Here is a 14,864-nt window from a genome sequence, read left to right on the forward strand (position 1 = left end):
AGCACGATGGTCCCGCCCACATCCAGAGGAGCCCCGTTTTCCCCTCGGTGCTCGAGATGAGGGATCCTTTCCCTGCTTTCAACGGGAAAGAATTCCCGGCGTTCCCGTCGCATCTCAAGAGGAGGCACTCTCAACAGGAAAGGCGAGAGGATCTCCATGGTCGTACCACCATTCCAAGAGTCCCCCAGATGTCTCAGTCCATTCCAGAGGAACCTCTTTGCCCTGCACTGGCTCATCTTTCACGCCGAGGATCGACTCACACCACGGTGGCACGTTGGACAGCCCTGTGGGAAAGCCTCGAGGGAAAGCCTCGAGGGAAAACCACAGATCCTTTGATCCACGCGACGGGAAGCGTGACATTGCTGCTACAGCCTGGAAGGAAAGCGCACGTGCATGCCCCCACTCGAGACGAGGTCTGACTCCACTGGGGTGACTCCAGAAGTACCCAAAGATCCATGTCAGCCCCTGAGAGGAATCCTCGGTTCCGGCCCTGACTCCACACAAGCTTTTTGGCCCCGGTATCGACGGGAGAGGAATCCCGAGAGGCCCCCTAGCAACTCGCATGGGGACTGGCCTCTCCGGAGGCGACCAGGGCGGGTCCCTGAGGTCCCCGTCGTAACTCGAGAACACCTGCCGCAACTCGAGAAAATCCAGGAAGTTCTCCCTTCCAGGCGAGATGAGGCCTATTTCCGATGAGGCCTCTGGAGACTAATGACACCAAACCTCTGGAACTTCGAAAGGGTCTTTCACACCCTTGGTGCAACTCAAGAAGTTCACCGCCATACCCGTCTCCACTCGAGAGGAAGCACGATGGTCCCGCCCACATCCAGAGGAGCCCCGTTTCCCCCTCGTAGCTCGAGATGAGGGATCCTTTCCCTGCTTTCAACGGGAAAGAATTCCCGGCGTTCCCGTCGCATCTCAAGAGGAGGCACTCTCAACAGGAAAGGCGAGAGGAACTCCATGGTCGTACCACCATTCCAAGAGTCCCCCAGATGTCTCAGTCCATTTCAGAGGAACCTCTTTGCCCTGCACTGGCTCATCTTTCACGCCGAGGATCGACTCACAACACGGTGGCACGTGGGACAGCCCTGTGGGAAAGCCTCGAGGGAAAGCCTCGAGGGAAAACCACAGATCCTTTGATCCACGCGACGGGAAGCATGACATTGCTGGAACAGCCTGGAAGGAAAGCGCACATGCATGCCCCCACTCGAGACGAGGCCTGACTCCCCTGGGGAGACTCCAGAAGTACCCAAAGATCCATTTCAGCCCCTGAGAAGAATCCTCGGTTCCGGCCCTGACTCCACACAAGCTTTTTGGCCCCGGTATCGACGGGATAGGAATCCCGAGAGACCCCCTAGCAACTCGCATGGGGACTGGCCTCTCCTGAGGCCACCAGGGCGGGTCCCTGAGGTCCCCGTCGTAACTCGAGAACACCTGCCGCAACTCGAGAAAATCCAGGAAGTTCTCCCTTCCAGGCGAGATGAGGCCTATTTCCGATGAGGCCTCTGGAGACTAATGACACCAAACCTCTGGAACTTCGAAAGGGTCTTTCACACCCTTGCTGCAAGTCAAGAAGTTCACCGCCATACCCGTCTCCACTCGAGAGGAAGCACGATGGTCCCGCCCACATCCAGAGGAGCCCCGTTTCCCCCTCGTAGCTCGAGATGAGGGATCCTTTCCCTGGTTTCAACGGGAAAGAATTCCCGGCGTTCCCGTCGCATCTCAAGAGGAGGCACTCTCAACAGGAAAGGCGGGAGGAACTCCATGGTCGTACCACCATTCCAAGAGTCCCCCAGATGTCTCAGTCCATTCCAGAGGAACCTCTTTGCCCTGCACTGGCTCATCTTTCACGCCGAGGATCGACTCACAACACGGTGGCACGTGGGACAGCCCTGTGGGAAAGCCTCGAGGGAAAGCCTCGAGGAAAAACCACAGATCCTTTGATCCACGCGACGGGAAGCGTGACATTGCTGCTACAGCCTGGAAGGAAAGCGCACGTGCATGCCCCCACTCGAGACGAGGCCTGACTCCCCTGGGGAGACTCCAGAAGTACCCAAAGATCCATGTCAGCCCCTGAGAGGAATCCTCGGTTCCGGCCCTGACTCCACACAAGGTTTTTGGCCCCGGTATCGACGGGAGAGGAATCCCGAGAGGCCCCCTAGCAACTCGCATGGGGACTGGCCTCTCCGGAGGCCACCAGGGCGGGTCCCTGAGGTCCCCGTCGTAATTCGAGAACACCTGCCGCAACTCGAGAATATCCAGGACGTTCTCCCTTCCAGGCGAGATGAGGCCTATTTCCGATGAGGCCTCTGGAGACTAATGACACCAAACCTCTGGAACTTCGAAAGGGTCTTTCACACCCTTGCTGCAACTCAAGAAGTTCACCGCCATACCCGTCTCCACTCGAGAGGAAGCACGATGGTCCCGCCCACATCCAGAGGAGCCCCGTTTCCCCCTCGTAGCTCGAGATGAGGGATCCTTTCCCTGGTTTCAACGGGAAAGAATTCCCGGCGTTCCCGTCGCATCTCAAGAGGAGGCACTCTCAACAGGAAAGGCGAGAGGAACTCCATGGTCGTACCACCATTCCAAGAGTCCCCCAGATGTCTCAGTCCATTCCAGAGGAACCTCTTTGCCCTGCACTGGCTCATCTTTCACGCCGAGGATCGACTCACACCACGGTGGCACGTGGGACAGCCCTGTGGGAAAGCCTCGAGGGAAAACCACAGATCCTTTGATCCACGCGACGGGAAGCGTGACATTGCTGCTACAGCCTGCAAGGAAAGTGCACGTGCATGCCCCCACTCGAGACGAGGCCTGACTCCCCTGGGGAGACTCCAGAAGTACCCAATGATCCATGTCAGCCCCTGAGAGGAATCCTCGGTTCCGGCCCTGAATCCACACAAGGTTTTTGGCCCCGGTATCGACGGGAGAGGAATCCCGAGAGGCCCCCTAGCAACTCGCATGGGGACTGGCCTCTCCTGAGGCCACCAGGGCGGGTCCCTGAGGTCCCCGTCGTAACTCGAGAACACCTGCCGCAACTCGAGAAAATCCAGGAAGTTCTCCCTTCCGGGCGAGATGAGGCCTATTTCCGATGAGGCGTCTGGAGACTAATGACACCTAACCTCTGGAACATCGAAAGGGTCTTTCACACCCTTGCTGCAACTCAAGAAGTTCACCGCCATACCCGTCTCCACTCGAGAGGAAGCACGATGGTCCCGCCCACATCCAGAGGAGCCCCGTTTCCCCCTCGTAGCTCGAGATGAGGGATCCTTTCCCTGCTTTCAACGGGAAAGAATTCCCGGCATTCCCGTCGCATCTCAAGAGGAGGCACTCTCAACAGGAAAGGCGAGAGGAACTCCATGGTCGTACCACCATTCCAAGAGTCCCCCAGATGTCTCAGTCCATTCCAGAGGAAACTCTTTGCCCTGCACTGGCTCATCTTTCACGCCGAGGATCGACTCACACCACGGTGGCACGTGGGACAGCCCTGTGGGAAAGCCTCGAGGGAAAGCCTCGAGGGAAAACCACAGATCCTTTGATCCACGCGACGGGAAGCGTGACATTGCTGCTACAGCCTGGAAGGAAAGCGCACGTGCATGCCCCCACTCGAGACGAGGTCTGACTCCACTGGGGAGACTCCAGAAGTACCCAAAGATCCATGTCAGCCCCTGAGAGGAATCCTCGGTTCCGGCCCTGACTCCACACAAGGTTTTTGGCCCCGGTATCGACGGGAGAGGAATCCCGAGAGGCCCCCTAGCAACTCGCATGGGGACTGGCCTCTCCGGAGGCCACCAGGGCGGGTCCCTGAGGTCCCCGTCGTAACTCGAGAACACCTGCCGCAACTCGAGAAAATCCAGGAAGTTCTCCCTTCCAGGCGAGATGAGGCCTATTTCCGATGAGGCCTCTGGAGACTAATGACACCAAACCTCTTGAACTTCGAAAGGGTCTTTCACACCCTTGGTGCAACTCAAGAAGTTCACCGGCATACCCGTCTCCACTCGAGAGGAAGCACGATGGTCCCGCCCACATCCAGAGGAGCCCCGTTTCCCCCTCGTAGCTCGAGATGAGGGATCCTTTCCCTGCTTTCAACGGGAAAGAATTCCCGGCGTTCCCGTCGCATCTCAAGAGGAGGCACTCTCAACAGGAAAGGCGAGAGGAACTCCATGGTCGTACCACCATTCCAAGAGTCCCCCAGATGTCTCAGTCCATTCCAGAGGAACCTCTTTGCCCTGCACTGGCTCATCTTTCACGCCGAGGATCGACTCACAACACGGTGGCACGTGGGACAGCCCTGTGGGAAAGCCTCGAGGGAAAGCCTCGAGGGAAAACCACAGATCCTTTGATCCACGCGACGGGAAGCGTGACATTGCTGCTACAGCCTGGAAGGAAAGCGCACGTGCATGCCCCCACTCGAGACGAGGCCTGACTCCCCTGGGGAGACTCCACAAGTACCCAAAGATCCATGTCAGCCCCTGAGAGGAATCCTCGGTTCCGTCCTTGACTCCACACAAGCTTTTTGGCCCCGGTATCGACGGGAGAGGAATCCCGAGAGGCCCCCTAGCAACTCGCATGGGGACTGGCCTCTCCTGAGGCCACCAGGGCGGGTCCCTGAGTTCCCCTTCGTAACTTAAGAACACCTGCCGCAACTCGAGAAAATCCAGGAAGTTCTCCCTTCCAGGCGAGATGAGGCCTATTTCCGATGAGGCGTCTGGAGACTAATGACACCTAACCTCTGGAACTTTGAAAGGGTCTTTCACACCCTTGCTGCAACTCAAGAAGTTCTCCGCCATACCCGTCTCCACTCGAGAGGAAGAACGATGGTCCCGCCCACATCCAGAGGAGCCCCGTTTTCCCCTCGGTGCTCGAGATGAGGGATCCTTTCCCTGCTTTCAACGGGAAAGAATTCCCGGCGTTCCCGTCGCATCTCAAGAGGAGGCACTCTCAACAGGAAAGGCGAGAGGATCTCCATGGTCGTACCACCATTCCAAGAGTCCCCCAGATGTCTCAGTCCATTCCAGAGGAACCTCTTTGCCCTGCACTGGCTCATCTTTCACGCCGAGGATCGACTCACAACACGGTGGCACGTGGGACAGCCCTGTGGGAAAGCCTCGAGGGAAAGCCTCGAGGGAAAACCACAGATCCTTTGATCCACGCGACGGGAAGCGTGACATTGCTGCTACAGCCTGGAAGGAAAGCGCACGTGCATGCCCCCACTCGAGGCGAGGTCTGACTCCACTGGGGAGACTCCAGAAGTACCCAAAGATCCATGTCAGCCCCTGAGAGGAATCCTCGGTTCCGGCCCTGACTCCACACAAGGTTTTTGGCCCCGGTATCGACGGGAGAGGAATCCCGAGAGGCCCCCTAGCAACTCGCATGGGGACTGGCCTCTCCGGAGGCCACCAGGGCGGGTCCCTGAGGTCCCCATCGTAAGTCGAGAACACCTGCCGCAACTCGAGAAAATCCAGGAAGTTCTCCCTTCCAGGCGAGATGAGGCCTATTTCCGATGAGGCCTCTGGAGATTAATGACACCAAACCTCTGGAACTTCGAAAGGGTCTTTCACACCCTTGCTGCAACTCAAGAAGTTCACCGCCATACCCGTCTCCACTCGAGAGGAAGCACGATGGTCGCGCCCACATCCAGAGGAGCCCCGTTTCCCCCTCGTAGCTCGAGATGAGGGATCCTTTCCCTGGTTTCAACGGGAAAGAATTCCCGGCGTTCCCGTCGCATCTCAAGAGGAGGCACTCTCAACAGGAAAGGCGAGAGGAACTCCATGGTCGTACCACCATTCCAAGAGTCCCCCAGATGTCTCAGTCCATTCCAGAGGAACCTCTTTGCCCTGCACTGGCTCATCTTTCACGCCGAGGATCGACTCACAACACGGTGGCACGTGGGACAGCCCTGTGGGAAAGCCTCGAGGGAAAGCCTCGAGGGAAAACCACAGATCCTTTGATCCACGCGACGGGAAGCGTGACATTCCTGCTACAGCCTGGAAGGAAAGCGCACGTGCATGCCCCCACTCGAGACGAGGCCTGACTCCCCTGGGGAGACTCCACAAGTACCCAAAGATCCATGTCAGCCCCTGAGAGGAATCCTCGGTTCCGGCCTTGACTCCACACAAGCTTTTTGGCCCCGGTATCGACGGGAGAGGAATCCCGAGAGGCCCCCTAGCAACTCGCATGGGGACTGGCCTCTCCTGAGGCCACCAGGGCGGGTCCCTGAGGTCCCCGTCGTAACTCGAGAACACCTGCCGCAACTCGAGAAAATCCAGGAAGTTCTCCCTTCCAGGCGAGATGAGGCCTATTTCCGATGAGGCCTCTGGAGACTAATGACACCTAACCTCTGGAACTTCGAAAGGGTCTTTCACACCCTTGCTGCAACTCAAGAAGTTCACCGCCATATCCGTCTCCACTCGAGAGGAAGCACGATGGTCCCGCCCACATCCAGAGGAGCCCCGTTTCCCCCTCGTAGCTCGAGATGAGGGATCCTTTTCCTGCTTTCAACGGGAAAGAATTCCCGGCGTTCCCGTCGCATCTCAAGAGGAGGCACTCTCAACAGGAAAGGCGAGAGGAACTCCATGGTCGTACCACCATTCCAAGAGTCCCCCAGATGTCTCAGTCCATTCCAGAGGAACCTCTTTGCCCTGCACTGGCTCATCTTTCACGCCGAGGATCGACTCACACCACGGTGGCACGTGGGACAGCCCTGTGGGTAAGCCTCGAGGGAAAACCACACATCATTTGATCCACGCGACGGGAAGCGTGACATTGCTGCTACAGCCTGGAAGGAAAGTGCACGTGCATGCCCCCACTCGAGACGAGGCCTGACTCCCCTGGGGAGACTCCAGAAGTACCCAAAGATCCATGTCAGCCCCTGAGAGGAATCCTCGGTTCCGGCCCTGACTCCACACAAGGTTTTTGGCCCCGGTATCGACGGGAGAGGAATCCCGAGAGGCCCCCTAGCAACTCGCATAGGGACTGGCCTCTCCTGAGGCCACCAGGGCGGGTCCCTGAGGTCCCCGTCGTAACTCGAGAACACCTGCCGCAACTCGAGAAAATCCAGGAAGTTCTCCCTTCCAGGCGAGATGAGGCCTATTTCCGATGAGGCCTCTGGAGACTAATGACACCTAACCTCTGGAACTTCGAAAGGGTCTTTCACACCCTTGCTGCAACTCAAGAAGTTCACCACCATACCCGTCTCCACTAGAGAGGAAGCACGATGGTCCCGCCCACATCCAGAGGAGCCCCGTTTCCCCCTCTTAGCTCGAGATGAGGGATCCTTTCCCTGCTTTCAACGGGAAAGAATTCCCGGCGTTCCCGTCGCATCTCAAGAGGAGGCACTCTCAACAGGAAAGGCGAGAGGAACTCCATGGTCGTACCACCATTCCAAGAGTCCCCCAGATGTCTCAGTCCATTCCAGAGGAACCTCTTTGCCCTGCACTGGCTCATCTTTCACGCCGAGGATCGACTCACACCACGGTGGCACGTGGGACAGCCCTGTGGGAAAGGCTCGAGGGAAAGCCTCGAGGGAAAACCACAGATCCTTTGATCCACGCGACGGGAAGCGTGACATTGCTGCTACAGCCTGGAAGGAAAGCGCACATGCATGCCCCCACTCGAGACGAGGCCTGACTCCCCTGGGGAGACTCCACAAGTACCCAAAGATCCATGTCAGCCCCTGAGAGGAATCCTCGGTTCCGGCCTTGACTCCACACAAGGTTTTTGGCCCCGGTATCGACGGGAGAGGAATCCCGAGAGGCCCCCTAGCAACTCGCATGGGGACTGGCCTCTCCGGAGGCCACCAGGGCGGGTCCCTGAGGTCCCCGTCGTAACTCGAGAACACCTGCCGCAACTCGAGAAAATCCAGGAAGTTCTCCCTTCCAGGCGAGATGAGGCCTATTTCCGATGAGGCCTCTGGAGACTAATGACACCAAACCTCTTGAACTTCGAAAGGGTCTTTCACACCCTTGGTGCAACTCAAGAAGTTCACCGCCATACCCGTCTCCACTCGAGAGGAAGCACGATGGTCCCGCCCACATCCAGAGGAGCCCCGTTTCCCCCTCGTAGCTCGAGATGAGGGATCCTTTCCCTGCTTTCAACGGGAAAGAATTCCCGGCGTTCCCGTCGCATCTCAAGAGGAGGCACTCTCAACAGGAAAGGCGAGAGGAACTCCATAGTCGTACCACCATTCCAAGAGTCCCCCAGATGTCTCAGTCCATTTCAGAGGAACCTCTTTGCCCTGCACTGGCTCATCTTTCACGCCGAGTATCGACTCACAACACGGTGGCACGTGGGACAGCCCTGTGGGAAAGCCTCGAGGGAAAGCCTCGAGGGAAAACCACAGATCCTTTGATCCACGCGACGGGAAGCATGACATTGCTGGAACAGCCTGGAAGGAAAGCGCACATGCATGCCCCCACTCGAGACGAGGCCTGACTCCCCTGGGGAGACTCCAGAAGTACCCCAAGATCCATTTCAGCCCCTGAGAAGAATCCTCGGTTCCGGCCCTGACTCCACACAAGCTTTTTGGCCCCGGTATCGACGGGATAGGAATCCCGAGAGACCCCCTAGCAACTCGCATGGGGACTGGCCTCTCCTGAGGCCACCAGGGCGGGTCCCTGAGGTCCCCGTCGTAACTCGAGAACACCTGCCGCAACTCGAGAAAATCCAGGAAGTTCTCCCTTCCAGGCGAGATGAGGCCTATTTCCGATGAGGCCTCTGGAGACTAATGACACCAAACCTCTGGAACTTCGAAAGGGTCTTTCACACCCTTGCTGCAACTCAAGAAGTTCACCGCCATACCCGTCTCCACTCGAGAGGAAGCACGATGGTCCCGCCCACATCCAGAGGAGCCCCGTTTCCCCCTCGTAGCTCGAGATGAGGGATCCTTTCCCTGGTTTCAACGGGAAAGAATTCCCGGCGTTCCCGTCGCATCTCAAGAGGAGGCACTCTCAACAGGAAAGGCGGGAGGAACTCCATGGTCGTACCACCATTCCAAGAGTCCCCCAGATGTCTCAGTCCATTCCAGAGGAACCTCTTTGCCCTGCACTGGCTCATCTTTCACGCCGAGGATCGACTCACAACACGGTGGCACGTGGGACAGCCCTGTGGGAAAGCCTCGAGGGAAAGCCTTGAGCGAAAACCGCAGATCCTTTGATCCACGCGACGGGAAGCGTGACATTGCTGCTACAGCCTGGAAGGAAAGTGCACGTGCATGCCCCCACACGAGACGAGGCCTGTCTCCCCTGCGAGACTCCAGAAGTACCCAAAGATCCATATCAGTCCCTGAGAGGAATCCTCGGTTCCGGCCCTGACTCCACACAAGGTTTTTGGCCCCGGTATCGACGGGAGAGGAATCCCGAGAGGCCCCGTAGCAACACGCATAGGGACTGGCCTCTCCTGAGGCCAACAGGGCGGGTCCCTGAGGTCCCCGTCGTAACTCGAGAACACCTGCCGCAACTCGAGAAAATCAAGGAAGTTCTCCCTTCCAGGCGAGATGAGGCCTATTTCCGATGAGGCGTCTGGAGACTAATGACACCTAACCTCTGGAACTTCGAAAGGGTCTTTCACACCCTTGCTGCAACTCAAGAAGTTCACCGCCATACCCGTCTCCACTCGAGAGAAAGCACGATGGTCCCGCCCACATCCAGAGGAGCCCCGTTTCCCCCTCGTAGCTCGAGACGAGGGATCCTTTCCCTGCTTTCAACGGCAAAAAATTCCCGGCGTTCCCGTCGCATCTCAAGAGGAGGCACTCTCAACAGGAAAGGCGAGAGGAACTCCATGGTCGTACCACCATTCCAAGAGTCCCCCAGATGTCTCAGTCCATTCCAGAGGAACCTCTTTGCCCTGCACTGGCTCATCTTTCACGCCGAGGATCGACTCACACCACGGTGGCACGTGGGACAGCCCTGTGGGAAAGCCTCTAGGGAAAACCACACATCATTTGATCCACGCGACAGGAAGCGTGACATTTCTGCTACAGCCTGGAAGGAAAGTGCACGTGCATGCCCCCACTCGAGACGAGGCCTGACTTCCCTGGGGAGACTCCAGAAGTACCCAAAGATCCATGTCAGCCCCTGAGAGGAATCCTCGGTTCCGGCCCTGACTCCACACAAGGATTTTGGCCCCGGTATCGACGGGAGAGGAATCCCGAGAGGCCCCCTAGCAACTCGCATAGGGACTGGCCTCTCCTGAGGCCACCAGGGCGGGTCCCTGAGGTCCCCGTCGTAACTCGAGAACACCTGCCGCAACTGGAGAAAATCCAGGAAGTTCTCCCTTCCAGGCGAAATGAGGCCTATTTCCGATGAGGCGTCTGGAGACTAATGACACCTTACCTCTGGAACTTCGAAAGGGTCTTTCACAGCCTTGCTGCAACTCAAGAAGTTCACCACCATACCCGTCTCCACTAGAGAGGAAGCACGATGGTCCCGCCCACATCCAGAGGAGCCCTGTTTCCCCCTCGTAGCTCGAGATGAGGGATCCTTTCCCTGCTTTCAACGGGAAAGAATTCCCGGCGTTCCCGTCGCATCTCAAGAGGAGGCACTCTCAACAGGAAAGGCGAGAGGAACTCCATGGTCGTACCACCATTCCAAGAGTCCCCCAGATGTCTCAGTCCATTCCAGAGGAACATCTTTGCCCTGCACTGGCTCATCTTTCACGCCCAGGATTGACTCACACCACGGTGGCACGTGGGACAGCCCTGTGGGAAAGCCTCGAGGGAAAGCCTCGAGGGAAAACCACAGATCCTTTGATCCACGCGACGGGAAGCGTGACATTGCTGCTACAGCCTGGAAGGAAAGCACACGTGCATGCCCCCACACGAGACGAGGCCTGACTCCCCTGGGGAGACTCCAGAAGTACCCAAAGATCCATGTCAGCCCCTGAGAGGAATCCTCGGTTCCGGCCCTGACTCCACACAAGCTTTTTGGCCCCGGTATCAACGGGAGAGGAATCCCGAGAGGCCCCCTAGCAACTCGCCTAGGGACTGGCCTCTCCTGAGGCCACCAGGGCGGGTCCCTGAGGTCCCCGTTGTAACTCGAGAACACCTGCCGCAACTCGAGAAAATCCATGAAGTTCTCCCTTCCAGGCGAGATGAGGCCTATTTCCGATGAGGCCTCTGGAGACTAATGACACCTAACCTCTGGAACTTCGAAAGGGTCTTTCACACCCTTGCTGCAACTCAAGAAGTTCACCGCCATACCCGTCTCCACTAGAGAGGAAGCACGATGGTCCCGCCCACATCCAGAGGATCCCCGTTTCCCCCTCGTAGCTCGAGATGAGGGATCCTTTCCCTGCTTTCAACGGGAAAGAATTCCCGGCGTTCCCGTCGCATCTCAAGAGGAGGCACTCTCAACAGGAAAGGCGAGAGGAACTCCATGGTCGTACCACCATTCCAAGAGTCCCCCAGATGTCTCAGTCCATTCCAGAGGAACCTCTTTGCCCTGCACTGGCTCATCTTTCACGCCGAGGATCGACTCACACCACGGTGGCACGTGGGACAGCCCTGTGGGAAAGCCTCGAGGGAAAACCACAGATCCTTTGATCCACGCGACGGGAAGCGTGACATTGCTGCTACAGCCTGGAAGGAAAGTGCACGTGCATGCCCCCACTCGAGACGAGGCCTGACTCCCCTGGGGAGACTCCAGAAGTACCCAAAGATCCATGTCAGCCCCTGAGAGGAATCCTCGGTTCCGGCCCTGACTCCACACAAGCTTTTTGGCCCCGGTATCAACGGGAGAGGAATCCCGAGAGGCCCCCTAGCAACTCGCCTAGGGACTGGCCTCTCCTGAGGCCACCAGGGCGGGTCCCTGAGGTCCCCGTTGTAACTCGAGAACACCTGCCGCAACTCGAGAAAATCCATGAAGTTCTCCCTTCCAGGCGAGATGAGGCCTATTTCCGATGAGGCCTCTGGAGACTAATGACACCTAACCTCTGGAACTTCGAAAGGGTCTTTCACACCCTTGCTGCAACTCAAGAAGTTCACCGCCATACCCGTCTCCACTAGAGAGGAAGCACGATGGTCCCGCCCACATCCAGAGGATCCCCGTTTCCCCCTCGTAGCTCGAGATGAGGGATCCTTTCCCTGCTTTCAACGGGAAAGAATTCCCGGCGTTCCCGTCGCATCTCAAGAGGAGGCACTCTCAACAGGAAAGGCGAGAGGAACTCCATGGTCGTACCACCATTCCAAGAGTCCCCCAGATGTCTCAGTCCATTCCAGAGGAACCTCTTTGCCCTGCACTGGCTCATCTTTCACGCCGAGGATCGACTCACACCACGGTGGCACGTGGGACAGCCCTGTGGGAAAGCCTCGAGGGAAAACCACAGATCCTTTGATCCACGCGACGGGAAGCGTGACATTGCTGCTACAGCCTGGAAGGAAAGTGCACGTGCATGCCCCCACTCGAGACGAGGCCTGACTCCCCTGGGGAGACTCCAGAAGTACCCAAAGATCCATGTCAGCCCCTGAGAGGAATCCTCGGTTCCGGCCCTGACTCCACACAAGGTTTTTGGCCCCGGTATCGACGGGAGAGGAATCCTGAGAGGCCCCCTAGCAACTCACATGGGGACTGGCCTCTCCTGAGGCCACCAGGGCGGGTCCCTGAGGTCCCCGTCGTAACTTGAGAACACATGCCGCAACTCGAGAAAATCCAGGAAGTTCTCCCTTCCAGGCGAGATGAGGCCTATTTCCGATGAGGCGTCTGGAGACTAATGACACCTAACCTCTGGAACTTCGAAAGGGTCTTTCACACCCTTGCTGCAACTCAAGAAGTTCACCGCCATACCCGTCTCCACTCGAGAGGAAGCACGATGGTCCCGCCCACATCCAGAGGAGCCCCGTTTCCCCCTCGTAGCTCGAGATGAGGGATCCTTTCCCTGCTTTCAACGGGAAAGAATTCCCGGCATTCCCGTCGCATCTCAAGAGGAGGCACTCTCAACAGGAAAGGCGAGAGGAACTCCATGGTCGTACCACCATTCCAAGAGTCCCCCAGATGTCTCAGTCCATTCCAGAGGAAACTCTTTGCCCTGCACTGGCTCATCTTTCACGCCGAGGATCGACTCACACCACGGTGGCACGTGGGACAGCCCTGTGGGAAAGCCTCGAGGGAAAGCCTCGAGGGAAAACCACAGATCCTTTGATCCACGTGACGGGAAGCGTGATATTGCTGCTACAGCCTGGAAGGAAAGCGCACGTGCATGCCCCCACTCGAGACGAGGCCTGACTCCCCTGGGGAGACTCCAGAAGTACCCAAAGATCCATGTCAGCCCCTGAGAGGAATCCTCGGTTCCGGCCCTGACTCCACTCAAGGTTTTTGGCCCCGGTATCGACGGGAGAGGAATCCCGAGAGGCCCCCTAGCAACTCGCATGGGGACTGGCCTCTCCTGAGGCCACCAGGGCGGGTCCCTGAGTTCCCCGTCGTAACTTAAGAACACCTGCCGCAACTCGAGAAAATCCAGGAAGTTCTCCCTTCCAGGCGAGATGAGGCCTATTTCCGATGAGGCGTCTGGAGACTAATGACACCTAACCTCTGGAACTTTGAAAGGGTCTTTCACACCCTTGCTGCAACTCAAGAAGTTCTCCGCCATACCCGTCTCCACTCGAGAGGAAGCACGATGGTCCCGCCCACATCCAGAGGAGCCCCGTTTTCCCCTCGGTGCTCGAGATGAGGGATCCTTTCCCTGCTTTCAACGGGAAAGAATTCCCGGCGTTCCCGTCGCATCTCAAGAGGAGGCACTCTCAACAGGAAAGGCGAGAGGAACTCCATGGTCGTACCACCATTCCAAGAGTCCCCCAGATGTCTCAGTCCATTCCAGAGGAACCTCTTTGCCCTGCACTGGCTCATCTTTCACGCCGAGGATCGACTCACAACACGGTGGCACGTGGGACAGCCCTGTGGGAAAGCCTCGAGGGAAAGCCTCGAGGGAAAACCACAGATCCTTTGATCCACGCGACGGGAAGCATGACATTGCTGGAACAGCCTGGAAGGAAAGCGCACATGCATGCCCCCACTCGAGACGAGGCCTGACTCCCCTGGGGAGACTCCAGAAGTACCCCAAGATCCATTTCAGCCCCTGAGAAGAATCCTCGGTTCCGGCCCTGACTCCACACAAGCTTTTTGGCCCCGGTATCGACGGGATAGGAATCCCGAGAGACCCCCTAGCAACTCGCATGGGGACTGGCCTCTCCTGAGGCCACCAGGGCGGGTCCCTGAGGTCCCCGTCGTAACTCGAGAACACCTGCCGCAACTCGAGAAAATCCAGGAAGTTCTCCCTTCCAGGCGAGATGAGGCCTATTTCCGATGAGGCCTCTGGAGACTAATGACACCTAACCTCTGGAACTTCGAAAGGGTCTTTCACACCCTTGCTGCAACTCAAGAAGTTCACCGCCATACCCGTCTCCACTCGAGAGGAAGCACGATGGTCCCGCCCACATCCAGAGGAGCCCCGTTTCCCCCTCGTAGCTCGAGATGAGGGATCCTTTCCGTGGTTTCAACGGGAAAGAATTCCCGGCGTTCCCGTCGCATCTCAAGAGGAGGCACTCTCAACAGGAAAGGCGAGAGGAACTCCATGGTCGTACCACCATTCCAAGAGTCCCCCAGATGTCTCAGTCCATTCCAGAGGAACCTCTTTGCCCTGCACTGGCTCATCTTTCACGCCGAGGATCGACTCACAACACAGTGGCACGTGGGACAGCCCTGTGGGAAAGCCTCGAGGGAAAGCCTCGAGGGAAAACCACAGATCCTTTGATCCACGCGACGGGAAGCGTGACATTGCTGCTACAGCCTGGAAGGAAAGCGCACGTGCATGCCCCCACTCGAGACGAGGCCTGACTCCCCTGGGGAGACTCCAGAAGTACCCAAAGATCCATG

This window comes from Capricornis sumatraensis, chromosome 18 (genome assembly GCF_032405125.1).
Source record: "Capricornis sumatraensis isolate serow.1 chromosome 18, serow.2, whole genome shotgun sequence".
Lineage (NCBI taxonomy): Eukaryota > Metazoa > Chordata > Mammalia > Artiodactyla > Bovidae > Capricornis > Capricornis sumatraensis.